At 44.2% G+C, this 13548-nt stretch overlaps 1 protein-coding gene across 2 annotated transcripts in view; it reads right to left on the reverse strand.

The window, feature by feature from the left end:
• MGAT5 (alpha-1,6-mannosylglycoprotein 6-beta-N-acetylglucosaminyltransferase) overlaps window positions 1-13548 on the reverse strand; it is a 268355-nt gene that overhangs the window by 158763 nt on the left and 96044 nt on the right. The gene's annotated exons all lie outside the window — the stretch shown is intronic.

The raw sequence follows: 13548 nt of genomic DNA on the forward strand, positions 1-13548 counted from the left end.
AATCCAGGTTCACAGTGGATCCGGTATTGGGACTCAGCTTTCTTGGGAACCACAGGGCCAGACAGAGGGGCGGACCAGTTTCGCATAAGGACTTCCTTCAGTACCTTATGGAGAGGGACTGTCACAGCCTCTTTAGGTGGAGAAGAATAATCCAGGATCTCGAGCATGTCAGTCCTGGGCTCATCCTCAACCTCCACAGGGAAGGGAATAGCCGTAGCCATTTCCCGGACAAAGGAGGAAAAAGACAGACTCTCTGGTGGAGAGAGTCTTCTTTCCAGCGGAGAAGGGTCAGAGGGAATCCCAAAGGACTCATCAGAAGAGAAGTACCTGGGATCTTCCACTGATTCCCATGAGCGCTCCTGCTCAGTGTCAGACACAACCTGTGTCAAGGTACTCTAACACTGGACCTGCCTCGACGCCAAGGAACGATGTCCTCTGTGGCGATGTCGAGAAGTTGACGCCCGATCTGACTGCGGCGAAGCTCCCTCCACCGAGTCGAAGGGGAATCGACCTGGGTGGCAGCAGACACCGCAGTCTGAGACGTCACCACAGGAGAAGGGCCAGACAACGCTACAGCAGATGGCACAGGAGGCGCAAGCACCCCCAACACCAAAGCTGATTGTCGCAGTAAGCCTTTCAGAAGTTCTGGGAACAAGGCCCAGATATGTTCGTCAAGAGCCGCCATTGGAGAAGGCTGCGGGACCGGTGGAACAGGCGGTGTCAGAATCCGTGGAGGCTCGGGAGCAGGTACCGGGCTGCAAAGAGACCGACACATCGGCACCTCCTATACCGAGGGGGAGCGGTCCTCTTGGCGCTGATAGTTCTTGGGTGCAGACTCTCTCGACGCCCTGGAGCTCCTGGTACCGTGCGTCGAAGGAGAACGATGACGATGCTTCTTAGCCTTCGCTCGACGCCTGTCATCAAGACTCCTCGGAACCAATGAGGACGTGGAATCCTCATGTCTCCTCGGGGCCAGGTCCGACAGTCGGTCCCGGGGGGGGGGGGGGGGGGGGCCTGCATAACAGGAGGCCTCGAGACAGGTGGAGACCCACTCGACGCCTCACTGCTCCCAACACGAGTTGGTCTCTCAGCAGCCATTACCTCTCTACTCGACGTCGATGCTCCTGTCGATGTTGATGCTGCCGACTCGGTATCGATGTTGAAGGACCGGACTGAGCCCCAAAAAGCTTCTCTCGTTGGGCTTCTCGAGACGCTTGGGTCCGTTTCTTCATACGAAGACACAGACTACAAGCGGCTGGGCTATGGTCAGGCCCAAGGCACTGGATACACCAGGCGTAGGTATCTGTACCTGAGGTGGTCCGGTTGCACAGAGTACAACGTTTGAAGCCACTGGGTGTCTTCGATGGCATGAAAGAAAAAACCGCTTCGGCGAAATCAAACGACGTGATTATGCCAGAAAAGAAAAAGCACAAAAAACTACTCTCTCTCTTTTTTTTTTAATATATTTAAGAAAAAGAAAATAAAAGCGAAAATCAGTCGTGAAGAGAAGTCTTCTTGGTCTGACGGAGCACAGCGAAAACACTACCGCACCTAACCACGGGGAAAAAAGAACTAAAGAGGCACGTTTGAACTGCCTGCGCGACGGAACTTTCCCGAAAGACTGAGTTTTATTTTGCTTGCAAAATTTGTTTCCCTGATTCCTGGGCCGCTGTGGACGACGACCTAAATGTGAGAACAAGCAGCCTGCTTGTCCTCGGAGAAAGATTGCTATAATAGAGGAATGGCAGCACCTTCATTTCAGGCAGCACCTTTCAAAGGCCAAGCGAATGTAAGCTGGAAGGGATCCAGATACTCCATCAAAATTAGCCCCTGCTGCAGGAATCCGTATCCCCTTGGCAGTAGAGCTGGGGAACCTGCCAGTAGCCAAAATTAGCATACCACGGTCAATCTGATGCTACCATGATCACAAGACATGGATGCTTTTCTACTTTCTGAAGGACTCGCTTTATTAGGGGCCACTGAGGGAATACACAGAGAGGCTCCACCTCCAGCCAAGACTGAAGAACATTGACCCCACTGAACCCTGCTCTTTCCTGCAGCTGAAGAAACATGTAAACAAACAGGAGAAGCAGTAATCTACTTGCAAATATAAATGTCAAACAAAATAAGAAGACTGAGGAATGGATAGCTGTGCAGGTTTATTTTCAGCTACCCGAAGTGGCCACGTTTCGCCTCAAAAGGCTGTGTCAGGGGTTTACAATACAATGTTAATCAGACATGCAAAAAACAAAATTAAAATCAATATATAAATTAATTGTCTAAAACATGTACATAATTCTAAAAATATCTAATGGAAAAAATATAAAATAAATCTTTAATAATAATGAATCAACAATAAAAGTTCTAAAACAATAACATATTAAACAAACCCCATTAACAACACTGGGTTGCAGTGCTTAAATAAATCAATGGAAAAAACAATAAAAGGATCAAAATTATAATAATTATAGACAAAATAGGTGACATCCATTGAGGTAAATGATATTATCAGTCTGTTAAAATACTAAAAAAGATGAACATAAAAATCTCCAATGACTAACAAAGGTTCATAGATAAAAAATACAAAACGGACACACCTAATAAAGGGCAAAAAAGTGTTTCCCCTTTAAATTAGTAAGTCTGCATCCAAGACAGCCTAAAAGACTTTTTTTTTTTACTTTTTAATCTTTTAGGCTGTCATACAATTGAATTAATTTATATGTTGATTTTAATTTTGTTTTTTTGTACGTCTGATTAACAGTGTATTGTAAACCCCTGACGCAGCCTTTTGAGCCGAAACATGGCCACGTCGGGTAGCTGAAAATAAACCTACACAGATATCCGTTCCTCAGTCTACTTTTTTGTTTGACGCTGAAGAAATGTGGACACTTCCCATTCTGGAGGAATACCATGAGGTTAAAGTGAGGAATGCCCCAGCAATCTAGTAGGCTCGAGGGACTTAAATCCCACTACTCCAGATCCAGGGAGGACTGAGAAAGTCCACTTCAATACTGTCTATTCCCATACACAAGCAGCCAAGATTGCCACCGATGACATTTTGCTCAGGAACAAATCCAATCTATCTCCAGAACCATCATTGAAATTCCTGGTCCCACCTTGCTTGTTAAGGTATGCTATTGCCATTGCATTTTACAATAGCATCTTGACCAACTGTCCCTGTAGGAATGGTTGAAAATGCTGAAGCACCAAGCAAATGGCCCTGGCCAACAGATAACTGATATTACAGGAGGCCTCCTGTAGAAATCAAACACTCCTTTATCACATGACCCAGACGATGGGCACCCCAGCCCACAAGACCTGCATCTGTGTAAGCACCAACCAGTGTGAGGAGTCCAAGGGAACCCCCTTGAGGAGATAGTCTAAATGGTAACCATAATGAATATGCATGAGATAAATTTACATACAAAGAAAGTAGGGCATGCAAATTAATTTCATGCATATTCATTGTGGGCATACTGGAAACCTGACTGGCTAGATGTGTCCTAACATTCTACTTGCTGCACATTGAGAACAGGATTTCAATTCATCATCAATGATGATACCTAGATCTTCCTGGGTGGCGACTACTAATGTGGAACCTTGCATCATTTAGTTGTAGTTTGTCTTGATCTTTCTTATGTGCATCATTTTGCACTTGCTCACATTAAGATCCTCTTGCAATTTAACAACTTCGAGATAACGTAATTTGCTGACAAAGTTATTTAGTTTTCAGGTATAAATATGTTAAAAAGCAGCAATCCCAGAACAAATGCCCAAAGGGCCCCATTATTTACCCTTCTACACTGAGAGCATTGACCATTTAACTCTAGTCTGTGTTCCATCTTTTAACCAGGTTTTATAGCACATTGATTCAGTTATGAGTTACTTATATTAGGACAGGACAGTCAAAAAATACAGCATGCAGTCAAGATGTTGTAGCAAGCTCATTTTTACTTTAGTTGTAGATTAGAATTTTACATAACGCAATCTCTTAACTACTGTAGTCAAATATTTTCTCAGTCTGCTGTGTGGTTAGAAGTCATTGCAAAGGGATATAGAGGAAGTAACTGGCAGCTGTCCCAGAATGCTTCAAGTTAGTCAAAATGAATTTCGGGAAGTGTAAGACTTTTTGTGCATGTATAAACTTTCCTCCTCCTTTCACCATCCTTGCCTTAACGGGAGGAATAGCAGATGCAATCAATTGAAAATATAAATGAAGTTCAATTGCTGGTCAAAGAAAGTAATGGAAAGGGCAAAGAATCAATGTAATCCTGCAATGTCTCTCACACAAAGCTGTTAGCTTTGAAAAAAAATGGTCACAGAAAATGTACACTGAACAAGACCTTTTAAAAACAGGATAAAGATAAAAGCTTTGAACATTAAGAAACTAGTAAAAAAGGCCCGTTTCTGACACAAATGAAACAGGTGCTAGCAAGGTTTTCCTTGGAGTGTGTATGTTTGAGAGAGTGTATGTGAGAGTGACTGTGTGTGAGAGAGAGAGTGAATGTGTGTGTGTGTGCTCCTCGGAAGAAAAAAAAAAACGTGTGTGTGCTTGGTTGTGAGTGTATGGAAATGACGGCTGTGTTGGGGAGTGGAAACAGATTAACCAATGGGCTTCCTTGCTCGTGTGTAGTAATCGTCGTGCACCATGGCCGGAGTCGGAGAGGAGAGGGAGGGCGGAGGAACGGTGAGCGAGCGGCTGCGGGAGGGTGGGACGGGGTCCAGCGCCGATGTTGGTTGGTTTTGAGTGTATGGGAATGACGGCTGCATTGGGGAGTGGAAACAGAGATTACCCAATGACAATCCAATTTGTTGAGTGTCATTGCTCCGCCCTCAACGTCATCACGTTGTGACGCGGGGGCAGGGCAGACACTCATGGGACCTTGCAACTACAAATTTAGAACGTTGGAGGTGCCTTTTATATATAGAGATTCTATCCAGTAACCACAAATGTCAGTTAAAGGAAGAGGACAGCAGCACTGAGAAGAAAAGGATCTTGGAATCTGTATAGAAGACACTTAATTAGAAGGGAGAGCACAAAACTGAAGTAACTGTAATAAACTGTGCAACACTGTGTATTTTAAGGTAATTTATATAGTATGTACAGTGTATAAAATGCACGGATTGCAGAGGCTTAAATTTCCGTGCGATATATAGAATACATCGAGCGCCTCTCCACACGACCAAATATGGTTGCATCAATTTAGGCCATGTTTTATTTGGCGTGAATTCCAATGCTTATATTAGGCACAGAGTTGGAGTAATCTATAATAATGTGCATAGATTTTATAAAAGCCCATAACCAAACCCCCATTTCAGCTGTGTGACTTGGAATTCACACACACCGTATTACAGAATACACCTAGCAAGTTGGGCATAAATCGTAATTAATGCCAATTAGTGCTGATAATTGCTTGTGGACATCCAATTAACAGTCCAACAATCTCAACATCTGCTGAGCTGTGACCTGCTGAGAGGCTCGAATCCTGGAATCAAGTGCGACAAAAGTGTCCGCTCTCATCTCTGGAAGGTAGGCTCAAACCTTCCATGTATCAGAGCAGGGTGCCTATGAACTCCAATCACTGGACAGGGTGAAGATGGGCCATGAGGTGGTTAAAAACGAACCCTAGTAGCTCGAGCACCCGAATAGTCATCCGCATGGACTCCTGAGCATTGTCCGGAGAGGTGCTCTTTAAACAGCCAACTGTCGAGATATAGGAACATTGGACTCCCAGTCTGCGTAGCAATACGGCAACTACCCTTAGACATCTGGTTAAGACCCTAGGAGCTGACGTTAGGCCAAAAGCCAACATATGGCACTGAAAGTGATGTGTTCCCTGTCGAAATAGAAGATACTACTGGTGGGCTGGAAGTATCGGGATGCGAGTACATGAATCCTTTAAGTCCAGAGAACATAGCCAATTGTTTTCCTGAATCACTGGGAGAATGGTGCCCAGGGAAACCATTCTGAACTTTTCTCGGACTAGGAATTTGTTCAAGGCCCTTAGGTCTAAGTTGGGACATATCCCTCCTGTTTTCTTCTGCACAAGGAAGTACCGGGAATAGAATCCCCGTCCTTCCTTCCCTGGTGCTACAGGCTCAATCGTGTGGGCCTTCAGAAGAGCTGAGAGTTCCTCTGCAAGTACCTGCCTGTGCCGAGAGCTGAAAGAATGAGCTCTTGGTGGGCAACTTGGAGGTTTTAGATACCAATTGAGTGCGTAACTGAAATGGACTATTTGAAGACCCCACCGGTCGGAAGTGATAAGGGGCCACCCTTCTTGAAAAAATTTCAGCCTCCCCCCAACTGGTAAGTCATTCATGACAGACAATTTTACTGTGGCTATGCTCTGCTGGAGCCAGTCAAAAGCACATCCCTTGCTTTGCCTGGGGAGCAGCAGGGGCCTTTGGCGCACGCTGTTGACTTGAACGAGCACACTGGGGTTGAGTCTCAGTAGGACAGTAAGAAGGGGTTGTACCTACGCCTCTGATAGTAATAGGGACTCCTCCTCGGCTTGCCAAAAGACCTCCTAGCTGAGGTGACAGGTGCAGAAAGTGCCGGCAGGAGAGAGAAGAGATGGTATCACTATGTTTTCTAATTTGGTAAGCAACCTCCTGAAACGTCTGTCCAAAAAGGTTATCCCCCCCACCCCCCCCCCCCCCCCCCCCCACCCTCAGCATGGGGCATCCGCCAACCTCTGTTGAACAGAATGTTCCAAATCAGAAACATGCAGCTTTAAGAGTCTGCACATTCCTATACTCTAGACAGAGATCCTGGATGCCACGTCAAAAGTGTCATAAGTGCCCCTAGCCAAGAACTTTCGACATCTTTTGCTGCTTAATCAACTGGCAAAGTGACTCAGTCTGCTCCAGAGGGGGCATCTCAGCCAGGCCGGACAACTTGTGAACCATGTTTCTCAAGTAGACGCTTGTGAAGAGATGTGCATTAAAGCCTGGAACATCTTTCTCCCAAAAGAATCCAGGGTTCTAGCTTCTCTACCTGGGGGTGCCGAGGCATCATCCCTGGGACTCCTGACTCTTTTGAGAACAGATTCCACCACCATGGAATTGTGAGGCAACTGAGGCTTATCAAAACCAGGTGTACTGTGGATCCAGTACATGGTATCAATCTTCTTGGGAAGGACCGGAACCGACAGAGGGAACTCCCAATTTTAATTCCTAACGAGGACTTCCTGGAGTACCTCATGGAGAGGGACAGTCACAGTCTCCCTAGGAGGAGACGCGTAGTCTAGAACCTTGAGCATCTTGGCCCTGGGCTCATCTTCCACTTCCAAAAGAAATGGAATGCCCGCAGCCATGTTTAAAGGCTCTACGGGGGAAGCTTTCTCCTTTCAGGGGGAAGGGAGGGCTCAAAGGTAACTCCATATGACTCATCTGAGGAAAAGTACCTTGGATCGTTCTCTGAATCCCATGAGCGCTCCTCTTATGTGTCAGACAATACCTCCCGCCTTGACGTGGAGGAGCAACATCCTCGAGAAGTCTGTTCCCACCAAAACTCCAGCGAAGCTTTCTCCACCAACGTTGAGGGAGTGCCAGTGTGGGTGGCAGTAGACACCGGAGCTGCATGTGCGGGACCGCAACGGGAGGTAGGGGAGATGCAAGCACCCCCAATGTCAATGCATACCATTGCAGAAGGCCATCCAGTAGCTCAGGGAGTAAGGCTCAGATGCGCTCATCGAGGGCCAACACCGGGATAGACTGGGGGTGTCAGTTGAGACACAGGTTGCAGAAGTGTTGAGGTTGATGAAGGAGCTAGCTATTGACTGCTAGGAAACTGACGCATTGGCACCTCTTGTATGGAGGGACAGAAGTCCTCCCAGCACCGACGCTTCTCAGGTGCCAAATCCTTCGACACCCCGGAGCTCCCAGCACCATGCATCAAGGGCGATGGCTTTCGCCTGAAGCTTGTCATCGAGGCTTCTTGGTGCTGAGGGTCAGGTCCGACAAGGGACAGTCCCAGGGGCCCTGCACAGCAGGAGGCCGCGAGGCAGGTGGAGACCCACTTGATGCTCCACTTCTCCCAGTGTCCACGAGTGTAACAGCAGCCATGCCTACCAACGATCCCGATGATGATGCAATGCTTGACGTTGATGCCGACATCAAGGAACCAGACTTGGCTCTAAAAATCCTCTCTCGTTGTTGCTCTATGGAAATCTGGGTCCTCTTCTTCATACAAAGGCACAAAACACAGTTAGTCAGGCTATGGTCTTTCCTGGAGATCGTCCGATTGCACCAGGTACAGCTCTTAAAGCTACTGGGAACCTTCGTGGGGCATGGATGGAAAAGCTTTCTTGGCTAAATTAAACAAAGCTATGGTGCCTGAAAAAGGGGCAAGGCATGGCAAAAAGGAAGGGAAAAATCTCGGTCAAAGTCAAGGCCTAAAATGGCCGAATGACGGCAAAAAGAAAAGAAACTTAAAACTGGGCAAAATCAAACTAGAAGACAAAGGCAAAAAAAAAAAGGGGGGGGGGGTTAACAACAGGAACACAAAAAAAGGACAAAAAAAACCATCAAAAGGCACAAAAATGCTCTTTGGACTGAGCAAAGTGAGACAATAAAAAAAACCACACCCTCTCCACACCGCGGTAGAAAAGGAACTGAGGAGACCACACTCTCGCACTCCACAAAGCTCTACTTATGCTAATCATAAGTCCTGGACCGGGCGATGCGGTTCGGCATCGCCCACTTGTGAGAATTAATGCTCCGTTTGTCCTCAGAAAATGAAGCAATTGAGTAGTAAAATTTAACACAAATCAGAGAAAACATTTCTTCACTCAATACTCTGGAATTCATTGCCAGAGAAAGTGGTAAAAGCAGTTAGCTTAATAGGATTTAAAAAAGGTTTGGCTAACTTCCTAAAAGAAACGTCCATAAGCCATTATTAAGATAGACTTCGCGAAAATCTGATGCTTATTTCTAGAATAAGCAGCATAAAATCTATTTTACTGTTTTGGGATCTTGCCAGGTACTTGTAACCTGGATGTGCCACTGTTGGAAACAGGATACTGGGCTTAATGGACCTTCTGTCTGTCCCAGTATGGCAGCACTGATGTTCTGATGCATCTTTTAAACAAGAAAATCGGATCTGTACAGAAATACCAACAACACTCCTCCCCATCACCTCAGAAACAGAAAAGGTCCAACGGTCTTACAAAAGGGTATGCTCTTCCTGAAGATCAGGTTGGACCTTAAAGGTTTTTTTTACCAACTTCTCTGGCAAGGAATTCCAGAGCATTGAGTGAAGAAATTTTTTCTCTGATTTGTTTTAAATTTACTACTCAATAGCTTCAGAAAAGGGGGAGGGGTAAGGGGGTCAACAAACTGAACCTCTCCCCCAATTATTGCAAAGGAATACCATTGCAGCATACAGATAGATGCTGGCGTAAACACAAGGCTCACAATTCTGATTGTAAGAGCAGCTGCTGTGTAAGTTTCCCATCAATGCACGCAAAGATTTTACTTACTTTCGAGGTGTTCTGCCAACCACCTTCATGAGCTTAAAACCTTAATATAATTTTCCCACCACTTGATAGCTGCAATACCTAGACACATCTCTCTATATACAAAGCAACACCAACGTTCTATGAAGCCTCCAGCCGGAAGTGTGAAGGGGGCGAGATATCCGGTTTCCCTATGAGTGTCTGCCCCGCCCTCTCTGTAACACAGTCAGTGAAGGAAAACAGCAGAGCAGGAAATCAAATCGCTGGCTCTGTAACAGTGAAGGACTCAGAGGGGGGAGGGGAGAGAGGCCAGAGGGCAGGGACACACACACTCCCACATGCACACAGAAGAAAACATTGCTAGCCCCCGTTTCATTTGCATCAGAAACGGGGCTTTTTTACTAGTTTAACATATTTTGTGCGCCACAATCTGATGGCAATACTAACTGTATAATATTGTAACCTAACCTTGTCCACAAATCATACAAAAAAATGTAGTGCATGTCTAAGCACTCAGCTATCAAAAGAGAACTGTTAACAATTATTTTGTTCTAACATTTAACACAGACTGAAAAAGCAGATGCACAGATAATTCTATGCTATTTATTCATTTCAAAAAGTCTTGACACTAACATGGACACTGTGTAGTTTTAGACTCAGTCACTTAATAATGTTTCTTGATGCTGCCAGTACAGCTCATGGTTTGTTTGGATCCAGCAGCTTATTTCTGTTCTTTTGGGCTTCCAACTCAGTCAGAAACCAGGCCATCCCTACATTTGTAACCAAACTAGAATTTTGTTCCCTTTATTTCATTTCTTCTCCCAATTTACTTTCAAGGTCAGTCACTGCCATGATATTCCTTAGGCTGCAGCACACACAAATGCTCCTTCTGGAACCAGGCAATCATAAGCCCTAAATTTAGCCATCAGTTAATGTCCCTCCAGGGTCTGCAAACACTTCCTCCACAGCATTCCCCACCCCGACTGATCTGTGGTTCAGTACAGACAATATATCAAACTGCACTTGGAAAAAAGAATCTGCCTGAATCCTATAAATAGACGAAGATAATCACGGGTTTGATTCATGCCTCGTAAATATTGTGCTCAGCTTCTGGATGTTTGTTAAAAGGCATCTTAGGTGGAGTAAGAGAAACCTGTAGTTTGGGGATACACCTTTCTGGACAAACTACAAGTTTCTCCACGTGACAGTGCACAGTATTGCCACTGAGTTACATAGTTGGCCTATCATGAATCACTGTATTGTTACTATTAGTTATATTTTAAAATAGTAGTAAAATGAATAGTTATGTTCTGAAATTATTTCTACATGGATCGTTGGTGGAGGGGGGAGAAACTTACAGAGTTGCTAATAGTCCTGCTAAATTTCAGTCAGAACCATTAGGGTGGGAGGAGGTGGTGGAGGCCTATATGTGCCAATGGAACAGAAGCACACTGGGAACTACAATAAGAAGCACACCGTCCTTTTGTTGAAACTAGATGTCAGCATTCATCAACATGCTAGGCTTTGCCATGTTACATAAAATTATCTGAGCTTGCTCATTACCTTCCATGCTGCATGGAACCATTTGAGACTTAATCAAGAGCAGCAAGAGTAATCACTTGTAAAATATTATGATGAAGATAATTCACCTGGAAAAGAGGTATTAGTAATCAAGGTGTATTTCCATTATGATTAAGCCTATATTCATAAACTGAATTTTGCCACTGTTGGCATTAAAGAAGGAGAGGATTAAAACTATAGAACACAGGTATGTCTGCCAAAAAAAAAAAAACCCTGCAAATACCGATGTAAAAAAAAAAAAACTATTTTCAAATTCAATAAGGGTTTAAGAATGAAACAAAGAAATAACAATGCTAGTTAGTTTCCTAACAGAAGACATTAGGGTGCTCAGGCAAAACAATTACAAAAGAGCAAGATGAATACGAAATGTGAGGAAAAAACACAGGGGTTTCATCCTATACTTTGCAAATAGCAACCAAGAAAATGTGGCAGAAAGATACTGTGCAGGATGCCACAGGCTTGAATACCTTCCCAGCTGCCTGTATATATTTCACGCTATAAACTCCTTTTGACACAATATAAATATTAAGAACACTGCCATAAAATGAGAGATTGAGTTTACAACCCCTTTCAAGCGAGATCCATTCCTATTACGGTAAGCTAAAACAAACCTATTTGGAGACACTACCTCAAGAGAGAAGCCATAATAGACCATGGAAGTAATTTTCTAAAGCTTTTTCTATCCAAAAAGCCTATTTTATATGTAGCAAAAGGCTTTCTTAAAACCATGCTGCCGTACACACTTATAAAACTTAAGTAATCCACAGGTGGGCATTTGCAGAAGCATAATCTAGAGTGCATGCACATACTTACACCTTTTTCACAGCAGGTGTAAATTTGTGATGCTGGATCTGGGAGTCTATTTTATGAAGGCATCCAAGGAAAGGGCCAGATTTTCTCCAGACTTTGCCAATACATGGCTTTCAATACACATGGAGGAAAGTGGAATTGAGGAGAGGGGTGGGAAAGAGTGGAGGTAGAGAGAGAATGGTGAAGAATTTGGGGCCTAGACTCCAAAATCATATGTGATGACAAACACAAATTACCCTGGATACAATGAAGGAGCTTGCTCAATACTGGGGTACCCTGCACCGATTGGCACCCACAGAGCTAACTCCTACGGCTGGGGGAGTGAGAGATTGCTGGAGAAGGGAGAATGAGGCAGACTAGTGAGGGTGGGCTGTGAAAAAAAACACAGAAAGGTGGGAGTGAATAAAGACCAGAAAAGAGGAATATTAGGGAAGAAAAAAAAATGAAAGACGAACCAGCATCAAGAAATAACAATACCAATTTCCTCCACAAATCTTTAGCATGTTTCAGTTGGTTAAACAATCACTCCTGTACATATAACACTTCACCCAGGTTCATAAAACAAAAATGTACTTCACTGTTAAAAATCTTACTTTTATTCTTTGAAACACTACTTATTCTCACTTTGAAAACTATCAGCTGTAACAAATCAACTCTAAATATACCTATCCATATATATGCACACTTAACACATTTATATACATACTTTATACACATTTTAAATATATAGAATTCTTTTTTTTTTAATTGCAGAAGCTCCAGCAAGTATAAATCAGTACCTGTCAATGAATCATTGTTAATCACCTTTTGCTTCTTTTGTGGAAAATAGCTATCCAACTAGAAGAATGCCTTCAGCAATGACCTATTTAGTTAGATAAAAACTGATTTGTAAAAGGCTGATGGTTGGTGCCAATATTCCATATGGTGTGCTGCCAGTTTCACCAATCCCAGTATGGAACACCATGCACACACTTAAAAATTGCAATAAGAGCAATCCCTACTGGGAAAACAGTCCAGTACCGCCTTTTGCAGGGAAAGCCCCATCAATTTGGAATTTCCCATTGGAGTCAAAAGCTCAGAACTTTTTTTTTTTTTAGCTCTTTGTTTAATTACTGTTTCTTCCAGGATTTTGGAACAACAATTAATTTCCTTGAGGAATATAATGAATCCTTGCATACAGATTATGATATATTATGTACGCTGCTGAAAATTACTTTTCTGCTTCCAGATTTTACTGTAGGGTAGGTACAAAGTAAGGTGACTGGGACAGGAGTGTGTTTTACTATGTTTCTATACAGAATTTATAATGAAGAGAATCAGTAAAATTATGTTTTACTAGTAAAAAAAAGGCCCGTTTCTGGAGCCAATGAAACGGGCGCTAGCAAGGCTTTCCTGTGGCCCCTCCCCACCCAACGTACCTTCGTTGTTAGTGAAGGCATTGCGCTGCCGTGGCCGCCGTCGATGTGTGACTCTGCCCCCCCCCACCCAACGCACCTTCGTCTTCAGTGGGTGGCCCATTGCGTCGCCCTGGCCGCCGTCGATGTGAGTGAATTGCTCCACCCTCAACGTCATAATGTTTGACGAGAGGGCGGGGCCCCGAGACTGTGATTTTCGTGGCTTCAGAGCTTCGAACTTACGAACCTTGGCTTCAGTGACGTCAGACAATAGAACGTTGAGGGTGAGTTTTATATATATATAT

Source organism: Microcaecilia unicolor, chromosome 7, assembly GCF_901765095.1.
Source record: "Microcaecilia unicolor chromosome 7, aMicUni1.1, whole genome shotgun sequence".
Classification (NCBI taxonomy): domain Eukaryota; kingdom Metazoa; phylum Chordata; class Amphibia; order Gymnophiona; family Siphonopidae; genus Microcaecilia; species Microcaecilia unicolor.